This window comes from Nilaparvata lugens, chromosome 12 (genome assembly GCF_014356525.2).
Source record: "Nilaparvata lugens isolate BPH chromosome 12, ASM1435652v1, whole genome shotgun sequence".
NCBI classification, from domain to species: domain Eukaryota; kingdom Metazoa; phylum Arthropoda; class Insecta; order Hemiptera; family Delphacidae; genus Nilaparvata; species Nilaparvata lugens.
The window spans coordinates 11,994,373-12,013,391 of NC_052515.1; the positions used below are offsets into that span (position 1 = coordinate 11,994,373).

Consider the following 19,019-nt stretch of genomic DNA (forward strand, 5'->3'; position numbering starts at 1 on the left):
GCTGCTTCTGTGCAGTGTGGCGAAAAGATACTTGTTGAAGATAGGCTACTGTTTACTGTCTATTTATGTGTTTCTGGTATTGAGCTCAGTTCATATAGAAGTCGAAGCTTAGAAGTAGGAGCTTAGTCTAAATTAACATAGCTTTAATCTGTGCTTGATGCACGAAGTAAAAAGATTTCAGAAGGCTGACCACAGATTATAGAATAAAGAATACTAATTATCGTTATAATAATTATTCTAATGAAGCACTAAAATTTGTGTAGAAATATCAGGAATCTAAAAAAAATTACTAGCTTGAACACCTATACGGAGTTATTTTCAGTGTTGGAACATGATGTAATTTTTTGATAAAATCGTGATATTCTCTTGAAACACCTAAGTGTTTCATTGTGGATAATATCACTTCATTCATAAATAACAGTAGGCCTATTTGAAATTATTTCAATATTTATTAATGAAGCACTGAAATTTGTGTAGAGATATCACGAATCTATTGAAAAAAATTATAAGTTTGAACCCCTATGGTGTCATCTTCAGTGTTGAAACATGAATGTAATTTTTCGATAAATTCGTGATATTTTCTAGAAACATCTAAATGTTTTATTGTGGATAATATCACTTCATTTTCAATATTTATTCCAATGAAGCACTGAATTTGTGTAGAAATATCAGGAATCTATAAAAAAATTACAAGTTTGAACACCTATATGGAGTCATTTTCAGTGTTGAAACATGAATGTAATTTTTCAATGAATTCGTGATATTTTATAGACAACATTCTATTATAGATAAATAGCAATACATCTCACAAATAACAGTATCTGAAATTATTTCAATATTTATTATAATACTGTAAATATTTTCTTTTTGCTAATACATAATTAAAAAAGCAAAGAGCGGAACACGGAGTATAGAACATCTTTATTCCGTACTAACTTGATATCCTTATTCTCATTATTATTATTATTATTATTATATTATATTATTATTATTATTATTATTATTATATTATTATTATTATATTATTATTATTATGCGTCAAATTCCCTTGTATGGAATCGCTAAGTATTTACTTTGGATGCCGTACTACATCCTTATTTCTACGATTATTCCAAAAAAATTTCATTTTAGCCGATATAGCCTCATTATTAGCCTAATATATTCTCATTATTATTCTAAGTATCTTCTATCTGATTCATGGTATCCTTAACCTTATCCTAAGGTATCCTTATTCTTATACTTGATATCCTTAATCTTATCCTAGGGTATACTAATCCTTATCCTTATCTTCATCCTTATTCCGTGCTTGGAGTCTGAGAATGATTGGAGTTCTGTTGTCAGTGAGAGAGCACAGACAGTGCGGAGTTTCTCAGTGATAATGCCTTGGTGCGATCATTCTTGCAGTGGTATCACAGCGGGGGTGGGGCAGATAATAAAGCGGCCGGTGGAGGGGATAGACGTCCGCCAATCGGAGACCGGGGACTGTGTGCTGGTGAGGAGGAGGGGTTGTTGTGGGAGGAGGAGGAGGAAAGACAGTGCTGCGTTTGTGTTGCCTTGTTGAGAGGGGAAGGAGGAGAAATGCCCATAGCGGTCGATGCTTGCTGATGTTAGTGTGTGTGTGTTTGTGTTTGTGTGTGTGTGTGTGTGTGTGTGTGTGTGGTGGGTGGAAGGCGGGAGTTTTGTTTTGCGAAGAGTGGGTTGTGAGGAGGAGGAGTAGCAGATGAGGAGGTGGAGTAGAGGGGAAAGAAGGTAGTGGATAAGCTGCAAACGATAAAGAAAACAAATAGTTGATAAGAGAGAAGAAAGAGTTAGGAAAGGTGGAAAAGAGAGAAGATAAGGTGGAAGAATGTCTTGAGATGGAGGTGGAGGAGAAGGAGAAGAGGAGGAAGAATTTGAGAATGAGGAGGCTCCAAACAGTAAAGAAAACAAAGAGTTGATAAGGAAGAGGTAAGAGTAAGGAAAGGTGGAAAAGAGAGAAGATAAGGTGTAAGATTGTCTTGAGATGCAGGTGAAGGAGAAAGAGAAGAGGACGAAGAATTTGAGAATGAGGAGGCAGCGAACAGTAAAGAAAACAAATAGCTGATAAGGAAGAGGTAACAGTAAGGAAAGGTGGAAAAGAGAGAAGATGAGGTGGAAGAATGTCTTGAGATGGAGGTGGAGGAGGAAGAATTTGAGAATGAATAGATTTTGAAGAAGGAATAGAAGAAGGATGAGGAGGAGTAATGAAGGAGGAGTAGGAAAAGGAGAAGGAGAAGGATGAGGAGGAATAGTAGTTGGAAAAGAAGATAAGGTGGAATAATGTCTTGAGATGGTGGTTGAGGAGAAGGAGAAGAGGAGGAAGAATTTGAGAATGAGGAGAAGGAATAGAAGAAGGATGAGGAGGTGGAATATAGGAGGAGAAGGAAGAGGAGGAAAAGAAAAAGAGGTTGATGACTAGTGATGCAAACAATAAAGAGAGCAAATAGTTGATAAAGAAGTAGTGAGAGTGAGGAACGGTGGAAGAAAGAGTATATAAGGATTAGATTAGATTTCTTTATTTATGTATGTTACAATATTCACTGGCTTAGACCTAATTTACACTAAGTGACGGTAATGCTAATTATTCAACGAATTTTACAAAGTATAGATCATTAATCAATGAGAATAAATATTAAATTCAATTAGAATAACGATAATATAAAATTGTAATGTAGCTTCCTAAATCGGCGGTGTTTCAACAAATAATTGTCGATTCTTTGAAAAGGATATAAATTAATATCCTTCCCATCAACACACGACCGGGGGAGGAGGAGGAATAAGAGGAGAAGGAGGTGAAGAAGGAATAATAATTTGAAAAAAGGGATTGATGAGCTAGTGATGCAAACGATGAAGAAAACAAATTCTTGATAAGGAAGAAATGGTAGTGAGGAAAGAGTAGATAAGGTGACGTAGGAGAAAGAGGAATAGAAGGATGAGGAGAAAGAGGAGTAGTTGAGAAAGGAGATTGATATGCTAGTGATGTCAATAAGGATAACAAGGATAGTTGACAAGGAAGGAGTAAGGAAGGATAAGGATGAAACTAAGAGTAAGGAAATGTGGAAGAAAGCGTAGGTGAAGTTAGAAAAGTCTAAGACAAGATTAAGGAAGAGGTGAGAATAGATAGGAGAGCAAGACGACAGTAAACGTAAGGGAAAAGGTGGTATAGTGAATGTGGTGGTGAAGGAGAATGATAAGACAGAAAGGAATGGCTGATAAGAGAGATGAATAGTTGTAAAGGACGATATACGAGTGAAGAATGAAAGATGAAAAAAGAAAGATAATACATAATTTATTATCGGAGTATAGTAGTGAGGGAGAATGATAAGAAAAGGATGTGGTAAGCTCAATGAATTGAGGAGAAAGAGGATGTAATGAAGGAGGAGGTGGAAGAAAATAACGTGATAGAAATAACTGTAGAAGAGGTGGAAGAATGAATAGAGGAATAGTAGGAAAATAGATCAGAGATGAGAGAATATGTTTGATAAGGTAAAAGGTAATAGGGAGGACAGATAAAGTGATAGAAATAACTATAGTAGAAGTGGGAGAATGAATAAAGAGCAGTAAAAGGAAAATAGATCAGAAGTGAGAGAATATTTTTGATATGGTGATAGGGAGGACGTGGAGAAGAACAAGTGAAGGAGTGAGAAGGGGAGAAATGAATAAAATTGAATAGGTGTTTGAAGTAAGGATGAAAAGAAAAGAAGAAGGAACAGAAGGATCAGGAGTAGAAGTAGAATGATGGAGCGAATGAGAAGGGGAATGCGATATGAAAGAAGAGAATACAAAAATGAGAGGGGTGAGAGAAGATCTTAGGTTAGAAGAGAAGTGTGAAGTGATAGATAAGGAGAAACATGGGGGAGTATGGAGATGATGGATAAGAAGAATGGAATAACAAAAGGAAAAGAGAAAGAGATGATAAGAATGTGAAATTTATATTTATATTTGTAATTCAACTTCAAAATTGAATAGGTTGAAATTTGGTGGAAAATGATTATGAAGAAAATGTTAATTTTACCATTTGAAAGAAGAAGAGGGAGTGGAGAATGGAATCAAAATTATTATAAAGACTTTTTGTAACAGTTTTCAATTACAGAAGTCTTGAATTCTTGTAGTCAAAGAAGAAGTTGAAGAAGTAGGAAAATGAAAAACAAGAACAATATACAAAAGTCTTGAATTCTTGGAGTTAAGAAGAAGTATAAGGAGAAAAAGAAAAATGAAAAACAAGAACAATATAGTGCAGTAGAGATAGTGGAAGAAACACTAATAAGCTAAAAAATAGGATTCAGAGTCATTAAGGGAATACAGTACTAGAAGGTAGAGAAATTTAGTGGAAACAAAAACTAAGAAGTGAAACAAATTTAGAGAAATTAAAGGTAGGTAAAATTTAGAAGGTAGAGAAATTTAGTGGAGACAAAAACTAAGAAGTGAAACAAATTTTGGTGGAGTAGGAGGCTAAGAAGAAGGAAACAAAGAAGAGGAAGAAGAAATAGACAATAGAAAACAGTGGTAAGGAATAGAGATGGTAGATACACAAAGAGATAAGGTATATGATAATATCATAATATTATTAAGATTCAATAAAGGAAGACAGTACTAGAACGTAGAGGAATTTAGCGGAGACAAAAACCAAGAAGCGGAGTAGATTTTGGTGGGAGTAGGAGAAGGTGAAGAAGAAAACGAAGAAGAAGAAGAGGTGGAAGCAGAAGACAGTAGAGTACAGTAGAGAGACAGTAGAAGAGAAACAGTTTGCAGTGTTGTACGCGGGGATCCAGTTGTGTGAGCGTGTGAGTATGTGCGTGCGGGAGTGATTGTGGGTGGGAGTGTGGGGGGAGGGACAGATAAGCGCAGAAACAATGCGCAAAGGACTTCTTTTGTGCCTTGTTCTCGGCGCGCTTACAACTACTGTGTTCTTCCGAGAACAGTAGGTAACCAGAGTTGGTGCTGGTTGTATCTCCGTTGAGACAACGGCTCTTTGTCGAGAATTTCCCTCAGGAAAACTGCCGAGTTTCCCGGGGAAAACTCTTTGTCATCCGCGTAGATATCACGTGCCGCGTTACGGACAATAACCTGCGTTACGACTGCGTTACACTGCTGTGGCCGAGTTGCAACCTTCATAACCTCAAAAGTTGTTCGCCGGGGGTCCACGGAGATCTTCAAGGTTTATCGGTTGATAATGTGATCAAATTTGAATAGTATTGTGTTTTTAAGAGGTCTGTGTTGAACTTGTGTAAACAATTATTATTCTATCCTACTACTTACTACAAAGGCAGTTTTAGTATAGTGTACAAATCGTGGGTAAGGAATTTCAATCATTGTATGTGTATGGGTGATATATTTTGACTGATAACAACTTCTATTACTACTTCAATAGATAATCTATAGAATAATTGTGTACTGGAGATCACTGAGCTTCATTCAAGATTTATCGCTCAAAATTGTGCGTTTGAAATGTAAGAAACTTAGCCACACTTTTACTACACCAAGGTATTTGTAGTCTAGTTATTTTTGACTGGAATTGGACATCTTTGAAGGAGATATTCTTGTTAAATAGTGATTGTGTCATAGATTTATTTGAGTATACTTTTGCTACGGTAAAGTATGTTTACTGAAGACAAGATTGTCATAGGCTTCAAAAAGTTATAATTTTTGTGAAATCTGGAGATTAATGTGGACAATAGTGTATCAAAAGAATTGGAATTGTTTACTGGTCAAGAACTGTGAGTGAATTACTTTGAAGTTACAGGTTTCTTGAGGAAATTTGGGGATTGTTACAAGGAGACATTTTTTAAAAATAAGTAATTATTTGGAAGTATTGTGCTGTAGGTTTACCAGAGTGGTAAAAGTTTTAATTTCTTGGAGGATCGTGAAATCGGTTGTGGTAAAATAGCACATTCAAATTTACCAAACATTCAAAATGTATCACGATAATTAAGTTTTGTTGAGAAACAAATTCTACTCAGTGTAAAATTGGAGAAATTTCCAACAAAATTTGAGTAGTCCGAAAACTGTTGAGAAGAGTGAACTTTGCCAATATTACAATACAGTATTCTGTTTAACTTCATACAAAGTTTGTGCAAAATATGGTGACATTTTCATATACTTCTAAATAAATATTTATGTAGGATTCTAAGATCAAAATCCGAAGTGTGACAACTGTTGGAAGGTTTTTGATAAGATCTCAAGATTAGGATTTAATCGGACAAAGATATTGTGATTGTGAGAGTGAGGTAGTAGACTACTAACACGACATTTCATAAAACGTAGGATCTAAGATCAAAATTTGAAGTGTGACAACTGTTGAAACTGAAGGTTATTGATAAGATCTCAAGATTAGGATTCAATCGGACTAAGATATTGTGATTGTGAGAGTGAGGAAGTAGACTACTAACGTTTCAAAAAACGTAGGATTTTTGTGTAGAAAAGTTTGAATTCCCACGGATTTATTGTAACTTATACCCTTCTACGTAGAAATCTACAGCTTCATACGGAAGAGGAACAGAAAATAGTCGACGGAAGGAAATAGAAGAAGAGGAAGATGGAACGTGAGAATTTCGGGACCGAAACTGCGCTGAAGCAGAGGAAGTAATCTTCAATTGCATACCGGTATGTTACTTGTTTTAATTTGATTAGTATAGTTTTTAATTAACATCCTTTGAGGTCCGTGGGATATCCTGTGATGCTGTACTCCAAACTCTAGTTTGAGTGAGGATTAGTTTCAAGTAAGGATCTAGTTCTTATAAGGATTGAGGAGGTATTTACTGGGGGCATCCTAGATGGAATAAGGAGTGGGAACTCGGAAGTTGAGTTTAAATCAAACCGTTTAGGGAATTAAAACTGGGTTTTGTTCTCACACTTTATAGATTTACGTTCATGCTACTACTTATTTTCTATTAATGGTCTGGTCTTCCTGATTGTCCAAAATCCCCCGATTAATTTACAGTTATAAGAGTAATTGACCGAGCGAAGTGAGGTCTAACATTCAAGTCGACGGTTTGGCATTTCTCTAAATGTTGAAATATATGTTTTTATGTTGCGCATTTACGGCGAAACGCGGTAATAGATTCTCATGAAATTTTACAGGTATGTTCCTTTTTTGATTGCGCGTCAACGTATATACAAGGTTTTTGAAAATTTTGCATTTCAAGGATAATATAAAAGGAAAAAGGAGCCTCTTCCATACGTCAATATTAGAGTGAAAATCAGACTATAGAATATTATTCATCACAAATCAGCTGACAAGTGATTACACAGATGTGTGGAGAAGCCTGTATTGCTGTATTTCCATAAGGTCTATAGTTTCAATTAGGTACTTGTGGATGAGAATACTGCATGAAGTCTACTGTTCACAGAACTACTAGTCTATACTCATATAGAGGTACAAACGGAGCATTGAAGATTCAAACACTTTTAAAGGGTTTTGGGAATTAAAAAATACCATGGATTTGTAGTTGTTTGAAATTTCTGCGATTTCTCCATCTATTAAGAGGAATGTCTTCCCAAATTTCCAGAAACCACTGACTAATCCATCCAAATTCATATAAAAAACTGAGTTTTTTCATCTCAGAAACTTTTGAGTTCCTTTAATTATCTACATAGAAGGTACAAACGGAGCATTGGAGATTTAAAAACTTTCAGAGAGTGTTAGAAATTGAAAATTACTTGGATTTTAGTTGCTCGTATCATTTAAAGGAACAGTTTTGAGCTTAAAACCTGTTGTTCCATTCCCAATCATTCATAGTTGAGAATGATAATTGTATAAATCAATATAAATTAACCATTTCAGACTAAAAAAGCGTATTAAGAACGTGCTCCAATCTTGTAAAACCTATTATCGGTATCAGATTAGAAAACAAAATTGATTAGAACAGAAAACTGGATTATATGAATAATCTAATCTATGAATAGATCAATCGAACTAAAAATGTTGAATTCAATTTTAAACTCACTCTATCACTGTTATCACTATGATAGTAATGAATTAATAGATAAATGTAATCGATAAACTCTATTATTCTATTGTACATATGAAATAAAGAACTAATCTTATCTAATCAATTTATCACATAAGAAAATATTAAATTCAAAATCTAGAAAACTTAACTCAATCGGCAATCAATGGAATGATAAGAACAGAATTCCAATCAGCATGAAAAACGCATTTAATTCCAATATAGAATGTAATGAATCTTTGTATGAGTAGAATTCCTGTAATAAGTAAAATTGAATATTGTAGTATTTTTGCGTGCATGGATATCTTTGAATCGTGTTACAAAATTGAATTTATTCGTGTTTGACTTCCATTTCACTTACCTCTATAGTGAGAATTCTACATTCCTGATTTGAAAAGAGATTCTTAGAATCCATAACGTACCCTTTAGCTCCTCAATCTAATGGAGCATTATTATCTTCACAATGGTCATCTAATAGTATACTCTACAAAAAATATTGATTTAAGAATGGTTTATCTGATTTGAATGTATCATGTCTCACACACACATTTCGAGGTTCGAGAATTTGTATCTGAACGCATAGTCTACAAATCATCATAGCAAAACAATGTAACTACAATATTGTTTATTTATTTGAATAATAAAATCAGTACGGTAGTAGCACTATGAGTAATTATATTTATTCATTTATACAATAGTACATTATTGAGATAATAGCGAGAGGAAAAATAAGGCAACCTTGTGCTATTCCCTTCCCAATTTAGATAAGGTGCATAGGTCCATATCCTAATACTTTCCTACTAGTAGTTATGTGAACAGTAGACCTCACGCAGTATTCTCATCCACAAGTACCTGATTGAAACTATAGACCTTATGGAAATACAGCAATAGACTGGCTTCTCCACACATCTGTGTATCACTTGTCAGCTGATTTATGATGAATAATAATTCTATAGTCTGATTTTTACTCTAATATTGGCGCATGTAGGAGGCTCCTTTTTCCTTTTATATTATCCTTGAAATGCAAAATTTCCAAAAAACTTTTATATACGTCGACGCGAAATTTAAAAGGACATACCTGTCAAATTTCATGAAAATCTATTACCGCGTTTCGCCGTAAATGCGCAACATATAAACATTTAAACATTAAGAGAAATGCCTAACAGTTGACTTGAATCTTAGACCTCACTTCGCTCGGTCAATTACAGTATCTTATTAAACCAACTCTTACACTTTCAACTCACACAACACTTCTCCAGTCTACGTACACTAGAATCCAAATTTCAATTGAAAAACTAGGGGGAAGATTCCGCTGATAACACGATGAAACTCCAATTCTGACGATCACATTGTAGTTCTCACTTCACTCCAATAACTCCAACAATTTTGCACTAATATACTTACTGCGCTATGATATCACTCATTACGAAAGATCCTCTCCAGTACTTGAAATGAGATGACATGATAACTTCACAACACTTCAATACTGTATTGCAGTTTTTACGGACTTACTGCACTTTACTCTGCTATAATATAATTTCTATCAAAATTTGGGAAAGGAACAGTTTTGGGCTTTAAGCCTGTTGTACATTTCCCAATCATTCATAGTTGAGAATTATATTGTAACTATCAATTTATGAATGAATAAATAAATGTTGATTGCATTTACCGTATTGCAGTTTCCAATGCACTTCTAATGCATCTCACGCAATGCACTGACCGCAACCGAGGATTACAGCTTACTAAACTCCAAGTTCCCCCTTGCAACTACATATTCACCAATTAACTAGGGTAACTCCCCCCATCAACTACTGGTCGTTTCCTTGTCAAACATTTTCCACAAAATTTATTACAAAGTTCGAATCCATTCATCTATAGTGAGGTACAGTTTAACCTGTCAGCGTTTCCCCATGAATAAAATTCATTGCTTTCCATTCATCTTATGCTGAAAGTTTGTAGTGAATCTACTGAATTATTTTGACTTGTGGTATCGTTTGATGGGTGAAAGAACGAGATAGAGATAGTGATATAGTAGTAAGATGGCTTGGCTTAAGACAGAAAGAGAGAGAGAGTGTGAGAGAGATAGAGATAGATATGGCAAGAGGGCTTGACTCAAGAACGAGATAGAGATAGTGATATAGTAGTAAGATGGCTTGGCTTAAGACAGAAAGAGAGAGAGAGTGTGAGAGATAGAGATAGATATGGCAAGAGGGCTTGACTTAAGACAGAGAGAGAAAGACAAAGAGAGAAAGAGGAAGAGAGAGAGAGAGAGTGAGTGAGTGGAAGAGGAAAGCTCATGACATGTTCGATGAACTAAATTACACCAGAATTAACACTCAACTATATACTTTCACATAATTTACAGTAAATACATAAATATTCGTGTAGGAATTACTATTCCCAAATCACACCAACAAGACCGCAGTATTTATCTGTGGTTATTTATGAAGATAGAACTGTACTCCTCTTGGAATATTGAATATCTATGTTTTGATGTCATCAGGTATGGATAAATGAGTTCTTAATATTTATGCTTTTCCAAAGGTGGTTATTTATAAAGATGGACTTGTATTGGAATGTTGTATATCTATGTTTTGATGTCGTCAAGTATGGATAAATGAGTTCTCTATATCTATGCATTTCCAAAGGTGGTTATTTATAAAGATGGACTTGTATTGGAATGTTGAATATATCTGTGTTTTGATGTCATCAAGTATGGATGAATGAGTTTTTTATATCTATATATTTATTAGCAAAGGTGATGACAGTGAGTCACTATCAGTTGTAAACTATTTCGACACTCTATTTGTGTCAAAGATTTTCGAAAATTCAGTGAATTATTTGAAGAGGTTACTTGCAGTAGTTGAATCGTTGAAGGTTCAAATGTACTTAGTTAACTTCCGGTTCAGTGGGTTTCTAGGGATCTTCCAGAATTGGAAATTTTAAGCTCAAAAGTCTTGGAAAATCTAGTATTTTATTTTCATTCTGTCGTATGTATTCCTGTGAATTGTAATCTTTATCACAATTCCCATCTCACTCAGCTCTTGAAATTGTCGGGGACGTTTCTGAAGCCTAATAGAATCAAGATTTAGGAAGCCTCAAATTAATTGAAAATATTATCTATTCTCAACATCATCTCCTCTCCTTGATTGTGTGTTTGTAAAAATATTGTGAGTTGAATATTTGTGTGTTTGACGAAAATATTGTATTTTCTGAACATCATTTTCTCTCTCTTGATTTTATTGATTTCATTAATCAGTTCCCTTTCATCTCTATCATTTAATCTGTCGAAACAATGCAAAAACTACAAAAGCAGTAGCTCTAAAGATATAATCGGTCATATTTAGTTACATTACTCTACAATACACAAAACAAATAGATTTATTTATTTTTCCCATCACTTCCCATTATTCTTACATTTTACTCCTAAATTACGAAAAAAGTTATATTATTAATAGGCTGTGCTTCCCAATTGTATAACAATCACACAGTCTTATTCCCACCAAATTTTAATTTTGTGAAGGAGTTAATTGGGATAATTGTCCAATCATCGAATGCATAGACAAATAATGAAGATTCCACCTTCATACTCATTTTTTATTCCATATTCTCTCACTTTTTGTGTAGTTGAGAAGTTGATATTGCGGTAATTATTCATATTTAATAAAAAGACTAAGATATTGTCAAAAACCACAGATTTTATTGAAATTTAGAATTCTAGAAAGTCCGGTTTATATAAATTTAGAAACCGGTATTATATTCATAAATTTATATAAATAGAAACCGGTCTTTCCAAATTTCTATAAAATCTGTGTTCTCAGACAATTCTTAGGCTTTTTATTTAATCCATATTCTCTCTTCATATTTTCTCTATACCGATAGTATTTGAAACAGCCTCACGATTTTGTTGAGCGGGTTGCATCTCTGCTCCTTAAGTAGCTTCTCTGAAAGTCTATTCTATGCAAAAATGCTGAGTTGGCAATTACAGAGTTGTGCGTTTTGCGTGCTAAGCCGGTTGCGTTCTTACTCCTGTGTACATGGCATTCAAAATATAACTGAGACATATCAGAGTTGATTGATTGATTGAGTACTTTATTTATGTAGATTACAATATATACTGGCTTATACACTTATATACAATAGCTTACAATACAGCAAAATTATAGATGAATTTACATAATATAGACTAAGAAAATAATTATTGAACTGTATATGATATGAAAAAGTAATTTGTAATATAATAACTATAGATAATTATATTGTTATGCATCAATAAATTGGCGAGCTTTGGACATATCAATGTCCATTCTTCGGAAAGAATATTAAAAATATCCTCCCCACTAACTCTCTACCAAAAGAGTTCAGAGACAATACAAATTGATAGATACAATTTCTTTTCATATAAGAATTTCTTATTAATCATTGTATCTAATTTGATACATTACCTTATAGATTGAATCAAATTGAATACCTTGTTCTTCTCAAATAAGAACTGAGACCTATCAGAGTTCAGAGATAATACAAATTGATACAATTTATTTTCATATAAGAATTTCTTATTATATATTGTATCTAATTGATACATTACCTTTTAAATTGGATCAAATTGAATACCTTGTTCTTCTCAAATAAGAACTGAGACTTATCAGGATTCAGAGATAATACAAATTGATATAATTTCTTTTCATATAAGAATTTCTTATTATATATTGTATCTAATTGATACATTACCTTTTAAATTGGATCAAATTGAATACCTTGTTCTTCTCAAAGAAGAATTGAGGCCTATCAGGGTTCAGAGATAATACAAATTGATATAATTCCTTTTCATATAAGAATTTCTTATTACACATTGTATCTAATTAATGCATTACCTTATAGATAGAATCAAATTGAATACCTTGTTCTTCTCAAAGAAGAATTGAGGCCTATCAGGGTTCAGAGATAATACAAATTGATATAATTTCTTTTCATATAAGATTTCTTATTATATATTGTATCAATTTGATACATTACCTTTTAAATTGGATCAATTGAATACCTTGTTCTTCTCAAAGAAGAATTGAGCCTATCAGGTTCAGAGATAATACAATTGATATAATTCCTTTTCATATAAGAATTTCTTATTACACATTGTATCTAATTATGCATTACCTTATAGATAGAATCAAATTGAATACCTTGTTCTTCTCAAAGAAGAATTGAGGCCTATCAGGGTTCAGAGATAATACAAATTGATATAATCCTTTTCATATAGAATTTCTTATTACACATTGTATCTAATTAATGCATTACCTTATAGATAGAATCAAATTGAATACCTTGTTCTTCTAAAAGAAGAATTGAGGCCTATCAGGGTTCAGAGATAATACAAATTGATATAATTCCTTTTCATATAAGAATTTCTTATTACACATTGTATCTAATTAATGCATTACCTTATAGATAGAATCAAATTGTATACCTTGTTCTTCTCAAATAAGAACTGAGACTTATCAGGGTTCATAGTGTCACGTTATTTTTTATATTTAAATAACGATTAGCCTCCTGCTTGGCGTCAGTCGGTAGAGCATGAAATATTTTAATAATTATAAAAATTAGGTCGTGGTTTTTAATAGGATACAGTCTCATAAAAATCTTTATAGGCCCAGATATGAGCTTCCACAATAATTCTGATAATTCATTAAAGAATATATATAATACTTATCCTATAGTATTGAGGAATTAAATAAATCGCACACCATAAACAATTTGATACATATATTAACAAATATTGCAAAAATAAATCAGAGCAAAAAATATATAGAGCGATAAAAAATATATAATATAAAAATAGAACAATAATCGAAATCAATAAAATATCACAGGCTAAATACTATTAATTTATATACTACTAATTTTATAGCACGAAACGTTACCCTGTGCTTTTATCTTATAATCATATGCATTCTTTTGCATGTAGCTGCGATATTAGCTTGCTAATACTTGTCGACTTGGACAATTCCATTCAAAATAGATTTCTTAAAATCAGCTTGATAAATTGACAACCAATAATCCGAATATATATATTAAATTCTATGGTCTCTAATAGATTTCTTGTTAAGAATATATATTTTATCTCAGGGTGCAAGATTCGGCACCTGACGGAATAAATAGAGCAATTCATCTAGTGAATCAGAGCTACAACAAACTATCGCAGATTATATTGCAGAAATTAAAGATCATATGAATATGTATTAACAGCCTAGATTTTATACTTCTTTGATTTATAGAACTTCTGATATGTGGATTTATTCGTTATTCTTCTAATAAAATACCTTTAATACTACATTTACTTGCGCAAGTATTTTTTACTAAATTCTTAATTTATAAGAAAACCCTTTCGACGAGCTAGCTTTGATTATTATGTAATTTCGAAGCACTGAGGGCGCCCTGTCACTATTTCAATATTTCTCACTCACGTGTCGAAATTTTCTTATGAGCTGCTGATGTCGATCCAACTCCTGGTGGTCCTGGACTATGGTAGCCGGAGTCGTCTCTTCCAAGGGATTACAAAATTATTTAAAAAATGAAAATGACTTTTGCTTCATAAGAGCATCACAAAGTCTTATAAGAAATTAATCTAACTTTAAATTTTTACAAGTTATAGCAAGGTATTACGCTCTATAATATTTAGGGACCTCTCATGGTGGCATTTGGCAGGCGAGTGTTGGTTCTCCTTTCTCAATTTTACAATTCTCATTTCCGACTTCCAAATTTACATAAAATTTGAATATCCTAGTCCTCCGCCATTCAAGGTTCAAATAGACCGTACTAAAATATTAAATTATTACTTATGTTGTATGTTTAATAATTTCTTTGCCTTCGGGCCATATCCATAACATAGACTATACAACAATTTTATACAAATTCTATTTATTTGTAGAAATATATACAAATATTTTTGAATCGGCATACTATTGCCGCCTATCAATTGCCATTATGTCATTGGTGCATGCAAATTATTTCAGTATTCATGCGCCTGGTAACCTCCTATTTCCTGGATACATTTAATTATTTTTATTGGGTTTTTTAAATATGCCCTCTACATGCTAGTTAATTTTCTATACGTTATTGTTTGTTTCATGCATCATAATAGTTAGCCACGTGAGACCTTTTGTTCCTCAAATTGCATACCGTTTTGCCGCAATAAATTTCTGCCAAGGTGTTTGGTCAGATTCTACGTTGCATGGCTCGGTCGATCGTTAGGTCGCCGATCACTAAATGTTTATGCCTAACCTCAACCTTCAATATTTTATATAATATTATATATTAGCAAAAAATTATTTCAATTCCTCTTAGGCTGTTGTACAGTTTAGCCAGGACAATCTGATATTATCTAATCTTTATGTTATCTCTTTGGCGATATTAGCCAGTTACTTTACTTAGACCTATTAATACTTCAGCTAGGGATTTTTATATCTATCCAAATTTCAATATGTTACAATAGATAATACAAATTGATAAAATTTCTTATTATAACAAATTCCTAATATCATATAATATATCTAATTGATACATTAACTTTAAATTAAATCAAATTGAATACCTTGTTCTTCTCAAAGAAGAATTAAGGCCTTTCAGGGTTCAGAAACAATACAAATCGATACAATTTATCATCATAATATCGTATCTAATTGATACATTACCTTACTTATATATTGAATACTTCTAGTGTCTATATTATGGTGAACCTTAGTGAGATTTAATAACTACAATAGAATACTTCAAATATCATACTTTAGTTTCTATAGAATGGTGAACAGATACTTTCTCTTATCTGTGATTAAAAAACTTAGCGATGGCAATCCCGTACTTTATTCCAATCCCGGGATTTTGGGACTGTCAAATTTCAATCCCGGGATTTGGGACTGTCGAATTCCAATTCCGGGACTAGTCATTGAAAGAGAATAATGATATGTGATCTCTTTAATTAGATAACTATTATCACAGAACAATAAAACTTATTGGAAGTTAATGACTGAGACAACACTTTATTGATACCCACATATCCCATTTATCAATGTATATAATAATAAAAATATCGAGTGACCTGGCTGGCTCAGGCCTGGTGTCAGAGTTTTCAAGTCGCGACTGAACAATTTCAGGGCCTCTGACATGACCTAACGACTGCTTTATAGGCAGCCGGGACCGACGATAAACGTGTCCATCCGAAACACGGGAGATATGAAATGGATATGAATTATAGATGTTGTAGTTCCATTCATTATTCCCAGTATTCTTGAACATTTTATTCACTTTTGGAAGTTAGTCTACACATAATGTAAATTTGATAGAGGAATATTGAAGGGTTCGCCTGATTTTGATTTTCCAATAAAATTTCAACTATCTATATAATAGAGGAAAGGATTGGCTTATACACGTACGAGATAGGAAAATTATGTTTGACGCATCATCACGTCTCAACTACTAGACTGATTAATTTAAAATTTTGCATATAGGCTCTCGATTCACTGAGGATGATTATAGGCCTATTTCTAATTTTTCAAGTTTTTAGTTTGTCAAGTTTTTAATCAGACCATTGCGGAGCACGGGTTACCTGATAGTCTCAAATGAAGTTTGAATCTTGAAGGTTTATTGAATAGTAAGTTATAATTTTGTTCTAATGATCAGCAATCATTCTCGGACAACAAACACTATCTAGATTCTCGCGCAATGATATAGATTTATTATTATTCCCGGGAGAATTCTGTCAACTTGTGAAATATTCCTATAGTTTTAAATCGAAAAGTTGTGACAACTTTTTCTCCAAGTAGCAGCAGGCTGTTCCAGCACCGTTGAAAGTTGGACGAACGCTAACCGTCTCTAAAAATAAGTTGTAACTTACCAATGATTTCCTTCCTTTCTCTAATTTTAGATTAAACTATTAATATTTTTATGCACGTTGCCATAGCCTTCGATCCGCTCTGAAAGAAAGAGATGCTCGGGTCACTCGATTTTAGAAAAAGTTTAGAAAAAAGTTGTAAGATGCGTGCGATACTGTTAATAGAATGTTTTTGCGTCATTGGTGATTTTTTATGAATGAGGAATTCCGATTCTTGAATGAAATCCAGTGGTTGTGGAATAGTATTTGTAGCTCCTATTTTACAAACTTTATTCTATTAAAATGTACTAGCTACTATTTAGAATAAGGTCTATATGATTTCAGTGTGATAGAACGGTTTGGCGTGATTGCTGATTTTTATGAATGAGGAATTCCGATTGTTAAATGAAATCTGGTAGATGTGGAATAGTATTTGTAGCTCCTATTTCACAAACTATATTCTATTACAATTTATATTCTATCACAATATACTAGCTACTATGTAGTAGTAGGCCTATATGGTTTCAGTGTAATAGAACGGTGTGGCATAATTGGTGATTTTTCTATGAATGAGATATTCAAACTCTTGGGTTTTAATGAATTGTGATGTTTGTGGAATAGTATTTCTAGCCTCCTATCTTATGAACTACAGTATGAAAGATACTATTAAGCGTACTATTTAAATAGGAGAAAAATAATAAAATTTACTATTTATTCAATTTACTCTACCATCTCTAGTTGATGATAATTTAGTAGTATAATAGACAACTTTTGCGTCATCGGTGATTTTTTATGAATGAGGAACTGAAATTCCGAAATTTGAATGAGATTCATTTGTATGGAAGTCTTTCTTTTTCAGCTACTGATTGACAAACTACAGTGTACCTACCGTAGATTTCTGTAATATTTCACTACTTTTTAGTACTGAATAATAGTAGTACAGTATGATAGAAAGTCTTTGCGTAATTTGAGATTTCTTAGTAATGAGTAATTCGAATTCCCAGGTTTGAATGAACATTTACTTTCATGAAAGACTTTTTGTAGCTCTTATTCTACAAACTGTATTGTAATATATTGTTATATTTTCTCTGTACGCAGCTATAGTTATAATAAATTGAAAGAATAATTCAACAATAATTCAATATAGAAAAACATTAGATTCGAAACCCTACATTAAATCTTATTCTATTAAATCCAACTAGAGCTTTATCTAGCTTCAAAGAGCTTTTATTAAATCCATCAGTTTAGAACTTTGGAATCATTTTTTGATGATTTGGAAACCAGCTTGGAATATTAGCTCCTTATCCACCTACAATCCTGGAATGTGGGCCTATCGCCTATCTGAATATAATAATTGTCAGGGAATCCCAAAAAATTGATAGGAGTTTTCAGTTCAGGTTTCTATGAAATCAAGCAATATTGAGGGCATTTAATTTTATTCAAATTTTAATGCTTTCGAGTTTTCAATAGTTCCTCGTATTTTTTATCTCAATTTTGAGTGAAATCTTGAAATCTTTGAATCTTGAAATTTAATCTTTGAATGTTTCATTCGATACAATGATCAACAATCAGAGAAGACATACGGAATAAATTTCTTGATTCACGTAGGCTACTCATACAAAATGTTCTCTTCGGATATTTCCCCAAAGTTTCAATTTTACTCTTGCGGAGCCCGGGTTACCTGCTAGTCTCAGATAAAGTTTGAATCTTGAAGGTCTATTGAATACAATAAGCAACAGTGAGAGAAGATCCACATACAAATATGTTCCCTGGGATATTTTTCTCTCCCCAATATATCTAGCACACCTGCTAAGTATGTTAGGCGTCTAGTATGACTTACACTCTTTATTAATAGACAATTAGGCTTCAAAAGGAAGTACAGAGTAATGCTTCAAAAAACACCTTCCCTCTTTTTCCTTCAGGGGCCACCCTTCAATCCTTTTTCGGAGTATGCCACGTGTATAGGAAGGTCGACCTTTTTTATTCATTTTTTAGATGAACATAATCCAATAAGGAGACCGGATTTGATTTGCTTTTGAGATGATCTATTTTAGAATTTTGAACCAGTTTTGCTCGTGCATTTCACCCTAAGCTATAAAATAAACACATATTGTATTAATATACGGAGTGGATTTCTGTTGTGGTGAATGCTATTCAAAGGGAGTAGGTATACAGTAGGGGCTTCTATT

General features: G+C 33.0%; 1 protein-coding gene across 2 annotated transcripts in view; it reads left to right on the forward strand.

The window, feature by feature from the left end:
* Positions 1-19,019, forward strand: part of LOC120353821 (box A-binding factor-like) — a 598,086-nt gene that overhangs the window by 431,949 nt on the left and 147,118 nt on the right. Inside the window, exon 1 of one of the 2 annotated variants that reach the window (XM_039438893.1) lies at positions 2,750-6,621. The exons of the other annotated variant lie outside the window; for it this stretch is intronic. The gene's annotated coding sequence lies outside the window, so the exon portion shown is untranslated. Of the gene's footprint in view, positions 1-2,749; positions 6,622-19,019 lie in introns of those variants that run through there. 2 annotated transcript variants of the gene reach the window in all.